Below are 17,006 nucleotides of genomic sequence, written 5' to 3'. Positions count from 1 at the left end.
CCCTATTTTTTTTTACTTGGGAACATTTTCGAGTAGAACTGATAAGTCAATAGTTTGTGTTATACTTAAAAGGTAGTACGGGGCGCACCACTAGGTATTTGATTTAAAATTATGACTGAATACGATTCTAGATTGGATACAGTGACAAAACACCTCCCACACCACACAACTGGGACAATATGACTCATGTTAGTGTGGGACAGGTCATCAAGATTTCTGAAAATCGGGACGTCCCGACAAAATCCGAACAACTGGCAACACTATACCGTCGGTTCTGTTAAACAATGTCCACCGACGCGCATACCCACGCACGGGTCACGCCCCTCAGCGATCATACATTGTTCATAGGAACTTCACTATCTGATCATTTTAGAGAATGCTTATAGATCCGATCGTGACGTAAACTATTGGAGTTTTATGGGACCGCCACAGTTATTTATAGGAAAATTTCACATACCGAATATTTCAGCTTCAATAAAGTTTTGCAGCAATTTTTATTATATTCCAACTTTCTATTCGTAAGTTAGATAAATCCCAACTCCTAAAATATGCAGGTAGCTCAAAAAATTATAGGAAGCGGTGGTAGCCCAGTGATTAGTGAGGTGAGGTGAGTAGTTAACACCTTGGCTTCACTTTCGTAGGAGCCCAGTTCGAACCCTGGCCTGCGCTAACTTTCCAAGTTATGTGCTTTTTAAGCAAAGCATCATATCTACTATGCTTTAACGAAAAATAAAGACATCGTAAGAAAACCAAGATGACCGAAACTTTACTTGTTCCTTTAGACGAGATTTGCTTACACAACCGCCTTTTGAAAACCTAAATATTTGAGATAAATAAAATGGACAAGGTTTTTTTATAAAAACGCAGGATTTTTTTTATTTATCACACAACCTATAACTACATTCAAAATCTTACCAAATATGTAACTACCTATTCTTTAATTATTCAATGTTATGCTAGAACTCCTGTACGAACTTATACAGAATTTCGTATAGTTTATTAAAAAAGGTTTATCGAATAAGAACTAGGTACTTACTAACAGTAAGAACACAGTTTGGACATCAACGTAACATATCCATGGAATGTGATAATTTGATGGTATCGATGGCAACAAAGTGGGTTGGCGTAAAAAGTGTTACAGCACTTATAATAAATCTTATTTTTCCATAGGCATCCCAGTGCAAAATGGCGTATGCTTCTCCAACCCTTATAATTGGGACATTTGTCTGACAGAAATACTGATCGCTTTTTTGCATTCCGCATATAACGTAAAATTTAAAATACGAACTTCAAGAATAGCGGCGCATTAAAAACCTGAATTATATCGAACTCGATTTATATTCAGTCCGTGTGCAAAAACGCTCGCCCAATTATGCGCAAACGCAGCGTCTCATTTCGATCCCTTTAAATTGAATGTTGACTTTTCCTTTTGGTAAAAATACAAGACAAAAATCATTGCGTCCAAAAACATTAACAGCGTAAGAAAACTTGTGAAAAACATATCGGCACTTTAGATGCATTATGCATTGTTTCCATTACACTACGAAATTTAACATAAACCCGATGTTAAAGTTTATGCCATGAATAAAATACAATTTCTTATTTGACTCTCAAGTTACAGCAGGAGGTGGGTCCATGATGGAACCACTTTTTATTATGTTATGGTTATATAGCAAAAGGCCACATCCATCAAAGAAGTTTTTACTTAATACGGTTGCGGGTAACGTCCCTTTGGTCCCTAAATGGTTATTATAAAAAAAAAACCTTCATTTAAAGTAAAGCTTAACTCTCTTTAAACTATTTTACCACTGTAAGCTGTAACGCAAGATATTTTCCCAATATAAATAAATGAAATCAACAATAACGTTGGTCAGTAACCAGCAGTTATGTATCAGCTCAGACTGGAGCATGCTTCGAGCATTTAACTCAATTATTGTTGGGAAGGAACCTGGTGGTTGGACCATCCTACCGACAAAAACGTGCCGTCAAGCGATTTAGTGTTCTGGTACGATGTCGCATAAAAACTGAATAGAGCGGGTTTAATATTATAACAACCATTCCCTTAACAGTCCACTACCATCTATGACGCCTTAATAACTTATTACTAGCTGAGGGTTCAGCCGAAGACCAAGTGGTATAAAAAAAGCATGGTATAACGCAGTTCGCGTTATGGGTTAGATGTCAGATTAAAAATGTAAAATTTACATGTGTACCCAACCGATGTTTCAAAGACTGTCATTGTAATCACTTTGCAAATATTAACAATGAGGTACACCCTTTCCTCAAGACTACCTTAATTTAATATATAATTTGATTATGTCGATTAAAAGAGTTTGCAAGTACTGAACTTTAAGGAATAACGATTTTAATCATTGAAGTAAATATTGTTTTGTTAGATAGTTTGTTTCTTGAGGAATATATATATATAGCCTATAGGTTATAAAAGATTACACTTCCAACCCGAGTGAAAACATGGAACACAATAACGTAGTGAATATTCGACTGGAATTAGTACGAGAAACATGATAAGCCAAAAAATAGTGTGGCCAACCTATCAAATATTGACAATGTAATTTCACAAATCATACTAGAGAGCATCTCTTAGCAGTTCGTATTTTAGTTTGCAGTACTAACGAGACTTCCAAAGAACAGCTGTGTGCCACAAAATACAGTTAATATTTGTAGACATTCCTTCGTCATTGACAACCACAAAACTAACAGTATTGAACATTTCTGTTCTGTTTACTCCATCGGAGTACTTCTTGAACAAATACTACGCGATTCGCTATTCCGTCGCGTTCGCTTGTTCGTGCCTAATATTTGTGTTCTTAAGACAAATTGAATGTGGAGACTTTAACATATCAGTATCATCTATTTGCGTTAGTTGGAACGGGTGAAGTTTTACGGAAAGAGATGTTTATCGTTTTGTGTTTATTTAGAAAATACTTTTTTGGCACATCACGATGACCACCTTGGTATGATTCGCATTTACGTCATTTAGATCAACTTGCCACGCATATGTATAGGTACGCTTTGATATATTTTCTACTTTTTAAATTTATCATAACGTGTATGTACGGTGCTTATCAACATTAAGAAAAAAGATTGAACTTATCCAAATTTTGCGTTAATACCTTGGAGTTTAACTTAGAGTAACATGAAATCTTCACAACGGTGATGGAAAATATTGTAAGGAAACCTGCATGCCTGAGAAATCTACATAATGTTCTCAAAGGTGTGTGAGTCCACCAATCCGCACTGGGCCAGCGTGGTGAAAACGACCTTAACCCCTTATCCATGAGGGAGGAGACCCGTTCTCTGTAGTGAGCTGATGATGATGAATATGACATCTGTTCAAAAACATTTAACAGATTATCATGTAATGTCATTATCAACTCATTATAAACTAACTACAGGACACCGGTATCCTCTCAAATGAGGAAGGTTTAGGCTGCATTTCACTAGCTGGGCAAATCCAGATTAGAAGACTTCAAATATCGCATAAGAACTGAGTCAATACCATCAAGTTTAGCCTCGTGTGACATTAATAACCAGTAGTACAAAGAGCATTATAATCACAATCACTAGGTAGTCTATAAACCGATTACATTGATCGCCCGTCAGTGTCACATGTACAATGCCCATGCCGGATTTATAAACAAGATATCGCCGTCCCGATTTTTATCAACGGCACCGATTTGCATCGCATCCAAATCAATGATACAATGATTTTTGTTAATCTTCTTTGCATATTATTGATTCGTACCAGTCACATACGCATATTTAATCGTATGTGCTTACAATTTTGCCTTTTAACAAATAGCTAAGTATGTCCAAAGGTTTCACTTACGTTTGAACTACGCACATCTAACTATTCGGCGCTATATTCGGATTAAATTAACGGTGAAGGAAAACACTGTGAAAAAACCATTATTCCGGGGTGTTTTTAAAGCGTGTGAAATCTATCAAACAGCATTTGGTCAGCGTGATGAACGGTCACTACGGTCACTACGGTAGTGACCGTAGTGAGAAAGGACTACCTAGTAATGGGTTGATAATAAATAAACAATAAACAAATATACTAGCCAGTTATCCACACTAACGATTTTTAGTTACACAAAATGTGTCTATTTTAATAAATGAATATACTACGACAATACACACATCGCCATCTAGCCCCAAGTAAGCGTAGCTTGTGTTATAGGCACTAAGATGACTATTTTTATGAATAATATACAGACACTGAAAACATTCATGTATGTCTCACAAACCTTTATGTGTACGCCTAATATATTCTGTAAATCTTTTTTTTTTTCAATTCAAAATCTAATATAACTTAACTCTAGTTAATTACATTTTAAAAGTACAAAATTTTATTGTCTCGTAATATTACCATAAGATGCGAATAACAAACATGAACATAAAATATTTCTCGTTAGTGATGAAACATTGATTGAACATAACGAGGTCACGACTGCAAAAATTTTGCCTTGAATTATATAGCGATGCCTCAATTTTGTAATATTCAATACTGAAATAAGACGATCAACTAGATGTCTGAGCAAATAACAGACTACTGACTTTTTGTATCAAAAATATTTTGTCTTGTTGCATCTAGAGAAATTCAATATCTTCTGCTTATAGCAATTTTAACAGCTCCTAAAAATTGAATAATAGTTTTCTCTCTCGTAGTAATAATAGTAAATCTAAAAAATTTATTTGGTAGTAAATAAAAAAAAAAATTAACTTTGGTACGCAACCGTATAACACGCTGGCAATTTACAACGTGAGAATAATTAAAATTGTGGTTTAGTTTTATATGTTACTGACAGTGGCGTGCATAGAGGGTATGCACAGGGTATGCAGATGATATAAAATGTAGAAAATCTCCAGTAAGAGTTGTAAATACTAAAGGGTAGGCTTTTTATAACTCTTACAATGCCTATTCTAAGGTTTTTTATAACTGTACTGGATATTTTGTTCATTTCAAATCATCTGCATACCCTGTGCATACCCTCTATGCACGCCACTGGTTACTGACGTTTTAGACAAGTAAATGAAAACAATAATATAACGTTGATTTTAGGCAAACTACGTTTATTATTTTAACGGCTAAATGCTCTTTCTTTTCAACGAAGTTTTACCACTTTTATCATTTCTCTTTGTTTTTGTTATTTATTAGTTTCCTTGCAAATAGAGAAAACTGGTAGGCAGGTTCTGCATTAATAGTATTGCAATTTACTTTTAGTTCTCTCGACTTGTCTCTTATCATCATCATCAATAATCATAAAAAACCCTAATTCAAAACCCTTCTCGTTGTGGGAGAAGACCCGAGCCTTGTAGTGGGCCGGTAATGGTTTTATGTGATGATGGTGATGAGACCCAAGCAGTGAGGTTTTCGACGGCAGATTGGCCCAGCGAGCAGCGATCCTGCTTTTCGAATCCAAGGCCGTGGTTTCGATTCCCAAAACTGGAAAATGTTTGTGTGATGAACATGACGAATGTTTTTCAGTGTCTCGGTGTTCATATGTTTATTATAAGTAATTAAATGTATTATTCATAAAAATATTCGTCAGTCATGTTAGTACCCGTAACACAAGCTATGCTTACTTTGGGGCTACATGGCGGTGTGTATATTGTCGTAGTATATTCATTTATTAAAATAGACACATTTTGTGTAACTAAAAATCGTTAGTGTGGATAACTCGCTAAAATAGCACGCTCAAATAGAGGGCGGGTTAAATTGCGGTCCATGGTCAGTTAGCGATCGAGCTGTATAGATAAAATGCAAAGCGACGGGAACAATAACCGATGCACTTCCTTTGACAATACGGGCTAAGCTGCTCTTAGTAATTTATACGACACCAGGAGATCGCAACGATACGCCCCATCGAATCGATCAATAGTCCTAGAAAGTGATAAAGGACGGGGGCTATCGAATTGAATTGTCAGCGATGTAATGCAATCAACCGATACGCCCTAAGCCTTTATTATTATAGAAATAGCATTATTGTTGGAGTGTTTCTATATAAAAGTTTTTTTTTTTAATTAATTTCAATTTATTTTTTAATTTAATTATTTAGTATCGAAAAAGGTTATCGAGTCTACCGTTGATCCTAGAGCGGGCAGTTACCTTGGCCAACGAATTAGTTTGGCCATCCAAAGGGGCAATGCTGCCAGCATCTTAGGAACTGTGCCTCGCTGCAGTTTCGAGGACGTTTTAGATTTTATTTAGTTTATTTTAATATTTATTTTAACAATTATTTTAAAGAATACAAAAAAAAAATATATATTTGAATGAAATAAATAAGTATTTATTAGTCCACTGCTTTATTGATTTGTTACGGTATGCTTTCGTACAAGAAGGCTGCTACAGGAAAACTGGAGTATCTTTTTTGTCTCATTCACGATAACACACAATGTTTGCCGGCAGACTGGCGCAGTGGGCAGCGACCAGCTTTCGAAGTCCAAGGCTGTGAGTTCGATTCGGACAGCGGGAAAATGTTTGTGTGATGATCACGAATGTGTTTCAGTGTCTGGGTGTTTATCTGTATATTATTAAGTATTTATACAACGTGTAACAGAACAAACAAATAATATTGAAGGATGCATAAGTATATTTCATAAGGAATCACCCTATAAAAATATTAAATCAAAAGAAGTATATTTATAATTCATACATTCTAAGTATTTACTTATGACAACCCTATTGAAGCCTAAAAGACCGACACGCGCATAGTACCTACGCAACGTGACGCGTATCTAATTAAGTGACAGGAGTCATATGAATTTAATTTTGCATGTGATGTTAGGACTGTATTTGATTGCTTTTAGTAAAACATGGCAGGGGTTTACTCAAAAACCATTAGGTTTTCGGTTTCACAGAAAAGTCTCAGATACAGTACATGTTGTTAGATGTACCCCTTAAGCCTGTGAAGTATTATTTCAGTTTTCACATACACGTTGTATATCTTATTCGTAAAAATATTCATCAGTCATCTTACTACCCATAACACAAGCTACGCTTATTTTGGGGAGAGATGCACGATGCACGATGTGATTTAATAGGATATTCATTTATTTATTTTATTTATGCAGTAACAGTAAACAATATAATATTTATATCCTCATCGTTATAAATATCAGGTTAATAAATGGCCTTTTTAACATGGGAGAGGATTTGTTTTTTATGCGAGATAACTTCGTTATCGAGCTCTGTTTTGCGGAAAATAGTTTTTCTTAGATGATAAAATTATGAGACTGGCTGCGTTTCGGGATACAAAAGATTAATTAAAGTCAGCCAAGTCATTTACCTACTTAATTAGTAACGGGTAAATGTTTAACCAGTTGAATCAACTATTTTGGTCAATGCAACTAAAATACCTCAATCAATCATCTAATAACACAATTAAAATCAACTTAATGTAACAACTTGTGTTTTAGTCAGCACTTCTTGTAGGTATACAATAATCACCTGCTATAAATTTTATTATTTATATTTTGTATTGAAAAATATTTTCGTTGAATATTCTTCAATCCAATGAAATACCTATTTTAATATCCTGGCGAAATATTTTGTTCATTCTTAGATCGCAAAAAATTTAACTAAATAACAGAAACACTAACTGTATTTCTGTGTGTGCACAAACACAGATGTACTCTCTATTTTCCCACACTTATAGGATGGGACAGCAAATCCGACCGGAAAGAGATCAGGCGCAGAAGGTCGACACTTAACGTGCTCTCCGAGGCACGGGTGTAAATAACCAGCAATTTCTAAACTTCGGTCTGGTATTAAGAATGTCTTGATAGAAAAACCTAATTAGCTACTATTCACTGGCCCGACCTAGAAAACGAACCCAAGACCTCGCTATCTGCAGACGAATATGATAACTACTAGACTAACCAGGTTGTAACTGAATAACAATCTCATAAAGTTTTTCTGTTTGTATCAATTTAAAAGTTTCCCATAATGTGCCAGATAATAATTAAAACACTGGTATTATAACAGTGGTTGGATCACGAGCGTGATTCAACGGTCACTTTTCGTATAATTATTACGTTAGACATTCTTGCAGCCTCGCTGGTGGTCTATACTCTATAACGCTCTACACTATGTTCATGAGTTCACGTTTTGAATAAGATACGCATCCGGGAATGTTATTTAAAGGCATTTCCACTAAACATGTATTATGGTAATGCTTGATGCAGACGTGAAGTGTAATAGAATTTAAAATCTGTATTACAATTGGTTTCATCCTCGATATCCATTGATGCAGAACACCAAAGATATATCTTTCTAGGTTGTGCGACACCAATTTCAAACAATTTTCTAGCGTTTTTTTGAAGTGATACTTCTAATGGGACTTCCAACATGGTTGCGTTAATTGTTTAACGCTACCATTGATAGGTACCATTGATGGGTATTTATATTATCTGACAGATTGTCATATTCTGATTCTGTAATTCAATACAGCTGTCGCCAACGTCCATACCATGTTGAATACACCGGTTCTCGTCCGAGCACCGAAGTTAAGCAACATCGGGCGCGGTCAGTACTTGGATGGGTGACCGCCTGGGAACACCGCGTGATGTTGGCTTTTTGCTTTGTTTTGAATAGAATCCAAAATAAATAAGGAAGTAAATTTTATGGCTTGTTTACCTTGTTTTAAATAAAATTTAAAATAACGAAAGAGAAAGCCGACTTGGTGCGTATTGTTTATTGATCTCTTAAACTTCCACTCTTATGAGAGAAGAGGCCTGCGCCAGTGGGACGTTATTAGTCTGCAAATTATACTGTGAAATATCTTTGTTTTTGTAAATCATCGTTTTTATCACAATCAGTTTAATCTTCAATATCACTGGGATAACATTATCATATTGCGCATTGTATGGATTTCACTTTGTTTTACTTTAAAATTCGAGATAAGCTTATGTCGCACTGGTCAATTCTTATGTTTTATTAACTTTTCCCTCCACTTCGTGCACTGCATAGATTTGCTTTTGTAGGACAAAAAGTGTCAATTTATAAGAAGGTTATCACACTATTACTAAGGTTGAACATGTTTTATTACATTTAATTGATATCTGCGTTTTATATTTGAGCTATTTAAATATCACTTGCTTGCAACGGTCAATGAAAACATAAACAAGAAACCTGCATGCCTAAGAGTTCTCCATAATGTTCTCAACGGCGTGTGAAGTTTATACGCACTCAGTCAGCGTGGTAGATTAGGGGCTAAACACTTCTCATTCTGAGAGGAGTTACTTTAAAAAATACTCAAATCGCTAATGGCGGAACTCTTTAAATAATATACGAAGTTACTATAATATTCGAAGAGCTCTCTCTATTGCTCCGACAAACGTTGACTTGATGAAAATGGAACCACATAGGAAGCTGTAAAACACTAAAACCCCATAACTAGATTAGCTTATAGAACATCTAAGCATCCTCGTGGTTATTTCAGTACATCACGTGCCACTGCTGGGCACCCGCATCCACTCCCGTAGGATTTAGGACATAAACCAACGCTGCTCCAACTCCATAGATAGCCCAGTTGGTAGGACTTCGACTTCACTTTCGGGTGGCCGAGTTCGAATCTCACCAATAACTTTTCTGAGTTATGTGTGTTTTAATCAATTGAAATAATGTTTTATAATTGGTAATGTTTTATATGGAAAAACATTACCGGCCTTTTCATTGAATGAATGAATACACTTTTATTGTAGACAAAAGAAAAAAAAAGTAGTTACAGAGATATAAATACATATCAAGACAGTACAATTTGGTGGCCTTATCGCTACATAGCGATTTCTTCCAGGCAACCAATGGCGTAAAAGGAAAAAATATAGAAAAGAGGTAGGTGGTGCATTAAATAATATTTAAAATTATACAAATATATAAATAAAATATATATTATGTGAAATCAAAATCGCACACTCTTTGAAGTATTAACATAATTTTTTTAATCTGTTTATAAATTACTTAGTTCTCAGTGCTACCTGAACATAAAAAAACAACCGAATTGATAACCTCTTCCCTTTTTTGTAATTCGGTTAAATAATAATAATAACGTTTTTATTATAGGCATGTAAACCCATCAGTTTTTATATAGGGACAATACAAAGAAATCTATAATTATATAAATATTTTCTTTTCCAGTCTCGATGAAAGGATGGCCAATAGACTGAAATAGGGCTCGGCATACCTTACTACCAATGACGACCTTGAGGTTTCTATTGTTAGAGTTCCTAATCCTTTCCCAAAAGGACTAGCTCTAACAATACAATAAAAGTCAGGCACTCTCGATTCGGCGAACATTGTCGAAGGCCCATGAGTATTCGGAAAGCATCGTTGTATTGCATTCTTATGGCAGAAAATGACTTTTAAAAAAAAGGTGTCCATAACTGGCACGTGTAAAAGCAAAACCCATTGGAGGTTAAAGTTCAAACATTAATTAAAATTTCCATTTAGACGCAACTGCGTAAGAAGTCAAGTTTGGTAGTTAGCGTGTCTTTAGACGAACCGCAGCAGTCACGTGATACGTAACATGCAAAATTACTTCAAAGGTAAACGAGGGAAACACTTTCCATGTTACTTCAACCAGGAGCTTTTGGAACTTTTACGTTTCTTAATATACGAGTACCACGCACGTTGTTTAATAATAAATCATGCCTGAAGTTTATGTCCACTTTAATATAATTATTTGAAGCGGTGATAGCACAGGTTAGGACTTCAGCTTCACTTTCGTACGGACCTCTAACTTTTCTAAGTTATGTGCGTCTTTAGTAATTCAAATATCAAGAAAGAAACATCGTGAGGAAACCTGCATGCCTAAGAGTTCTACATAATGTTCTCAAAATTCAAAATTCATTTATTTCAAGTAGGCCTAATATAAGCACTTTTGAACGTCAAGTCTGTTTGTTTGTAGTGATTCTACCACCGGCTCGGAAGGCAGATTCTACCGAGAAGAAGCCGGCAAGAAACTCAGCAGTTGCTCTTTTCCAACATCAACAATTTACATTTTGCATTTTAACATTCATTTTTCTATCTTGTGAGAGCTGAAAGCGGAGCCGGATGCTTCCAAGCAACCTTGTCATTAAAAAGAAAGAAGAAAAAGGAAGAAGAAGAAGGAAAAGGTTTTACCGTTCATATTGTTGTTTATCGCAGAGTATAGCAAATTAAGCTTAATCTTCATTGTCTATCATAAGATTTGAAAGTTGTTTCCATCTTTAAAATTTAAATGTATGATGCGTCTCCTTTAGTTTTGTCGCTACGGCATTGGTTTGACGGCCGATTGGCGCAATGGGCAGCCACCCTATTTCGAGTCCAAGGCTGTGGGTTCGATTCCCACAACTGGAAAATGTTTCTGTGATGAACATTCATGTTTTTCAGTGTCTGGGTGTTTATATCTGCATTTTATATTATTCATAAAATTATACATCACCCATCCCAGAACCTATAACACAAGCTACGGACAGAATATCATCATCATCAACAACACACTACCGGCCCACTACAGAGCACGTGTCTCCTCTCGGAATGAGAAGGGTTTACGCCATAGTCCACCACCCTGGCGGAGTGGTAGACTACACACACCCTTAGGAATAATCAGGCAAGGAGTTTTGCAAACGATATTTAAATTTAAAAACGCAAATAACTCCAAAAAGCTAACTGTGCGTGCCGGCGTTTGAACTCGGTCCTAGGGAAGCCAAAGCCTTACCCACTAAGCTATCACCGCTTTTTATTATCATACGAAGTTATAATTATAGAAAAAATTAAACATTAATTACTAAACATATGCAAAAGATGACCTTATTGATAGCAGTGTTATACAGAATTTATTTTTCCGTTTGAAGAAGTAAATCGATCTGTCAAAGGATTTCTAGGTAGATATACGAGTATCAAGCACCCTATTCCGTTTATGATTTACGACCGTTTGCGGGTTCAACTACTGGCTGTAAACCAATTTACAGTCATGTGATTTATGACACGTAAAAGTTTTTTACATCTTCCACTTGCTTGTTAAGTTGCGACTATATTTTGCTTAGATATTTTACCCTCCAACTTTATGCCATTTCTCAGACGATCTTAATGGTGAAGATCGAGTTTCGTTTACTAACTCACAATAACTAAACTTAAAGCGACTGGAATTTTGCATCATATTAGATTCCGTCTTTATAAGTTAAAAGGATTTTTCTAAAACTTTTAATTTGCCAACTAGTGCTTTTCATGTATGCTCTGTACGTTCGAAATTTAACAAAGCGTAAACATATGCATTTTAGATAATGTACTAAATTAGAAGACAAATAAACGAATATGTTTTTGTGAATTTTGAGTAAATAGTTACCGTTTTATTGGTTGTGCAATGAAGTGAATAAATAAAAATAATAAAATTACAGTTTTCACATTTTTGAATCCTTATTTTAATAAATGACATCTCAAGATTGCTTATACATTAAGTTCTAAAACAACTAAAGATTTCAATTATCTCAAATAAATCCTTCTTGCTCTATTTGTATTTATCATGCAGGTACAATCTTCAACCAAAGAATAATAATTATGCTCGTTGCACATAAATTTTGCAATAAATTTATAGGTAAAATTAAAGCGTTTTTTACATATATTGTAGTGCACTAACTTATATTCTGATAAAGTGTCGATAAGTTGGATTTTCCTTTGGAAATATTCAACTCTAAATATTTAACGAACTTCAAAAAATAATCCATTTGTATTACTTAGCGCACTAGCTTCGTATCTACCTTACTGATGTTATAAATCCGTTAGTTGCTGCATGAGACAAGGAGTAGAGAATCTAATTTAATTATTTAGTACATTCTTTAAATTTGTACTCCTCAATATTGATTATCGTAATTAAAGATAAAGATGTGTTTGTTTGCAACCTATGTTACCGGCTAACTAGATAATTAGTAAAGCAATTGAGAAGTACCTATTTGAAAACCAATCCTTAATACTAACCTTTGCTACATATGCACGCTAAGAGCTATCGCGATATTAGCGAAATTATGCATAGAGATATTGCATCCTCGTTAAACATCTTTTTAGCCAAAAAAAAAACGGAACAAACGGGCGCGCGCTAGCAAAAAACTAGTATAAGTTAAAATATAAATTGATACAGGCTCTGTGCAGTCAAGATTACGAGAACATAACTACGTGCTCAGTAGGTACTAAATTATATTCACGTCGTGCATTAACCACTGTTGAAATCGTGGTTGAAACTGTTTGCATTGATTTCTCAAGCGCAAATCAGCCCATTTTCCGTACTCCGCTATCTGAATATCTTCATTTGCGTATGCAACGGAGCACTAAAATGGCGCAAGACACGCGATTTCCAATTGAAGATTTCGCAGATTGCTCCACCATGAGGTCCCATTGAAAGCCTTGTTTAAGCTAAGCAAGCTATCATTAACCGTTCAGTGCTGGCGGATTTATTCAGAACTGGCGTCACGGACGGTTCCCGTACGCAATTATCCCACTTGCAATCTTCCATTGTTGTCGAATTTTAAAACAAATTTCCTGTACAGTACAACGGGGGGGTCGCGTTTTTCTGCCTTGCCAAATTGGATAAGCACTGTAATTACTCGTTTAATTTCGGTACGCTGCTCGACGGTTTGTGGATATTTTGAATTGAGCATGCGAATCTTTGCGGGATTTTATAAGGCGGAACGGTCTTTACAGCGTTATGCATTAACATTTATATTGTTTTAGCCCCTAACTGGTATTTTAATGTGTCTATAAAAACTGAAACTGCTTTAAAGTAGAAAAATCTTTTTGTGTTCAGAAATTGTCTTAAGGCGCATGAGTAAAATGTATAGTAAAATCACTGCTAGAATCTAAATCGAGATAAAAAGCTATGAAATAATAAATTAAATTATATCTACAGAGCTAGTGATTTTGTGAGAATATCTTCAGTTTTTTTTTCAAAAACAAAACACATGCAATTTTTAAGTCAACATACATGAATAATCGGGTATAAAGCATTGTATTTACAAGATATTTTCAATATTACAAAGAAATTCATCATCATATCAACCATTTACCGGCCCACTATAGGATTTGGGTCTTTTCCCATAATGAGAAGCGATTAAAGCCGTAGTCCACCACGCTGGCCCAGTTCGGATTGATGGACTCCACACACCTTTAAGAACATTATCGAGAACTCCCAGGCATGTTTTCCTTCAACGTTGAAGCAAGTGATAGTTTAGTTACTTAAAACGCACATAACTTAGAAAAGTTAGAGATGCGTGCTGGGATTCGAACTCAGAGGTGAAGTCGAGCTCCTACCCAACGCGCTATCACCGCTTTCTATTCGTATTCATATATAGATTTTGATAATTGATCGACGATAAAAGCAAAGGATATATGTAAATAATGCCGGATATGTTTGTTTTATAGTCAGAAAACACCTTATTTGTCAGAGCTTTTATTAGGTGAAAGTTAGACGCTGCGTTTATGCTCCGTTCACGTAGCGAGTTTTCAAATAATGTAAAATTTCCCCCGAGAGCACAGTGAGAATCACAGCTCAGTGCAAGTGTTGGGTAAAAGTTATCCTGTTAACTCCCAAGTTTTAAATTGGTGTGACGTTTGATGTTACGGACACTGTTGACAGTGGGGCTTAATAGCATTACTATTATTTCGATAGAAGTACTAGATTTATTAGTACGCTTTTGTTCAGAATAGTTATTATGAATTTGTTGAGCTCTCTGAAGCCTGTAATCCTTATTTAAAGGATGTCAAGCTACATCATATCATCATTAATGATGATTAATTGATGTCTACTGCTGGAAATAGGTATTTTGCCGGGAGTTCCAGAATCCACGGTCCTGAGCCAGCGGGATAAGGCAGGATAGTCATGGAAAATATTTGGAAAATTAATCTATCAGAATAAGAAGGGTTAAGGCTGTTCACGACCACGCTGGCCAAGTGCGGCTTGGTAGATTTTACAGGCCCTTGAGAATTATGGAGTACATTCACGCATACAGGTTACCTCACCGTTGAAGATAAATATATTTAATTGCTTAACACGCCCGGCCTTAAACTAATACCTCATTCCTAGGTACAGGCTTTCCTTTTTTCATTCACGCTGAACAGACGCGAGTTAGCGAGTTCCAGTGATCGAAAACATACAATTCGCTGCGTTAACGAAAGAGTGAGTAAATTTTTATTAGGTGAAAGTTAGTGAAGCGTGCGTTTACTCGTATATTTCGTAGTAATTGTGAGTTTTCGTATAATGTAAGATTTCCCCTGAGTACGCAGCGAGATTCATTGTTCAGTGCCCGTACACGGTAAGAGTTATGCTCCAGCTTTTTGAGTTTCGTATCGTTATGATGGTTGATGTAACTATGCAATATTCTCAGAAAATCTAGAACAAATCAGTACCACTAACTTACCTATAGATAAATATAATGTTATAATGTTCCATACTAGCAGTAGTCCACCAATCCGCACTGGGTCAGTGTGGTGGACTAGGCCATAACCTTTTTATCATTGTGGAAGAAAACCTATGATGATGATGATACTAGCAGTTACCCGCGTCTTAATCCGCGATTTATTGCTTGGTATTTTAACAATGCCTCGGGAACTATTGCCTTTCCCATGATGAAAAGTATCCGTTGCCATCTCAAGCTGTGGTGCTCTAGAGACCACCGTACGTAGACGTAATCGAACTAGATAGCGTCACAACAATCGTAATCGCGATTTTACAAATGAGGGCCATAGGGATTGGCATAGATGAATGATTGGACCTCGATCACCGAGGTGGAGTTCTCGAAAATGTGTATTCACAAAAGTATATACTGTACAAGCTAGGAACAGTACAGAAGCAAGGAACAGCTATGAACCTATGCATGAATTCATAAATGAATGAAATCACTTTTATTGTACACCTAAGAAAAAAATAGTTACACAGAATATACACATAGAGCAAGAGAGTACAATTTGGTGGCCAACGATACTATAATACCGATGAAAATCTGCATTCAAAACTAGTTTAGTTAGTGTAGTACATAATTTTAAACAATATCAAATTAGACATCACAAAGGGCACGTCGAATATTTCTCAATGGCCAATCAAAATTTTAAATTTAACTGTCATTTGGATCCCACACTCACTCAATCATTTTGCACAATATAAGTAACCGTCAAAACCCCTGTTACTCGGACACCCATATAACACCCCGGGTTCGCTTTTGACAGATGGGATGTCAGCAGCAAATTGCATTCCGCGAAAATAAACATGGCAACGTTTCAATTGGAGACTCAGTCAAAATGAAACTTTGGAATGAAGTTTTTGAAATTTCAAAAGGCTAACAGTAATGAAGTTATTTTGAGAAGCTTTGATTGTAATTTACGTTTTTTTTTTAATTTTCAAGTTACTTAATTTTGGTTCGATTAAATATATAGGTGTCTTTAGTCGTTACGCAATCTAAGTATGGATAGGTAGATAGAATAGTTAGTCTTTATTGCACATATGTCGGCTCTTCCGAAATTATCCACAAAAGTAAAAATTTAAACTGCTATTTTTTCATGTACTCTAATTCGAATATTTCAGTTAAATGCTTTATGCTTGCATTTGGCATGGTACACCAACCTTGTTAGTAAAACGTTTTTCTCCAAGGCGCTTCTAAATAATTACTTAATATTATAAGCGCTGGCGTAATTACTAGTGATTAAGGTATTAAAATGACGCGATCGATTTATGAATGTTTCATTCCTCAAGTTACCACCTCGAACTAAGTTTCCACAGATTTATAGTAGTAGTAGTAGAGCTTTTTGTGACAGGGCTCGTCCGGGGAAGTACCATCGCCATCCTTATTTCTACCGCTAAGCAACATTGTTGCAATTCTGTGTTCCGCTCTGGAGGGCGTGGTTGCCAGTGTAATTACAGGCGCATGAGGTTTGCGAGTTCAGTACAACAATGTGCTGAGGGCGGTGTTAAAGAAGCCACGACGCTGCAGCGCGTCAGAGATGTTTGCGGATGCGCGGG

The 17,006-nt window shown here is 35.8% G+C and overlaps 1 non-coding gene across 1 annotated transcript; it reads left to right on the top strand.

Annotated features, from left to right (window-relative positions):
• The first annotated feature begins 8,481 nt into the window (after nt 1–8,481).
• LOC120630177 lies at nt 8,482–8,600 on the top strand. The gene has a single exon (XR_005659013.1). It is a non-coding gene; the product is annotated as a 5S ribosomal RNA (ribosomal RNA).
• The last annotated feature ends 8,406 nt before the right edge of the window (nt 8,601–17,006 follow it).

This window comes from Pararge aegeria, chromosome 15 (assembly GCF_905163445.1).
Source record: "Pararge aegeria chromosome 15, ilParAegt1.1, whole genome shotgun sequence".
NCBI lineage: Eukaryota > Metazoa > Arthropoda > Insecta > Lepidoptera > Nymphalidae > Pararge > Pararge aegeria.
The sequence above is the reverse complement of the archived record's forward strand: the minus strand, read 5'-3'. Positions and strand labels throughout refer to the sequence as shown.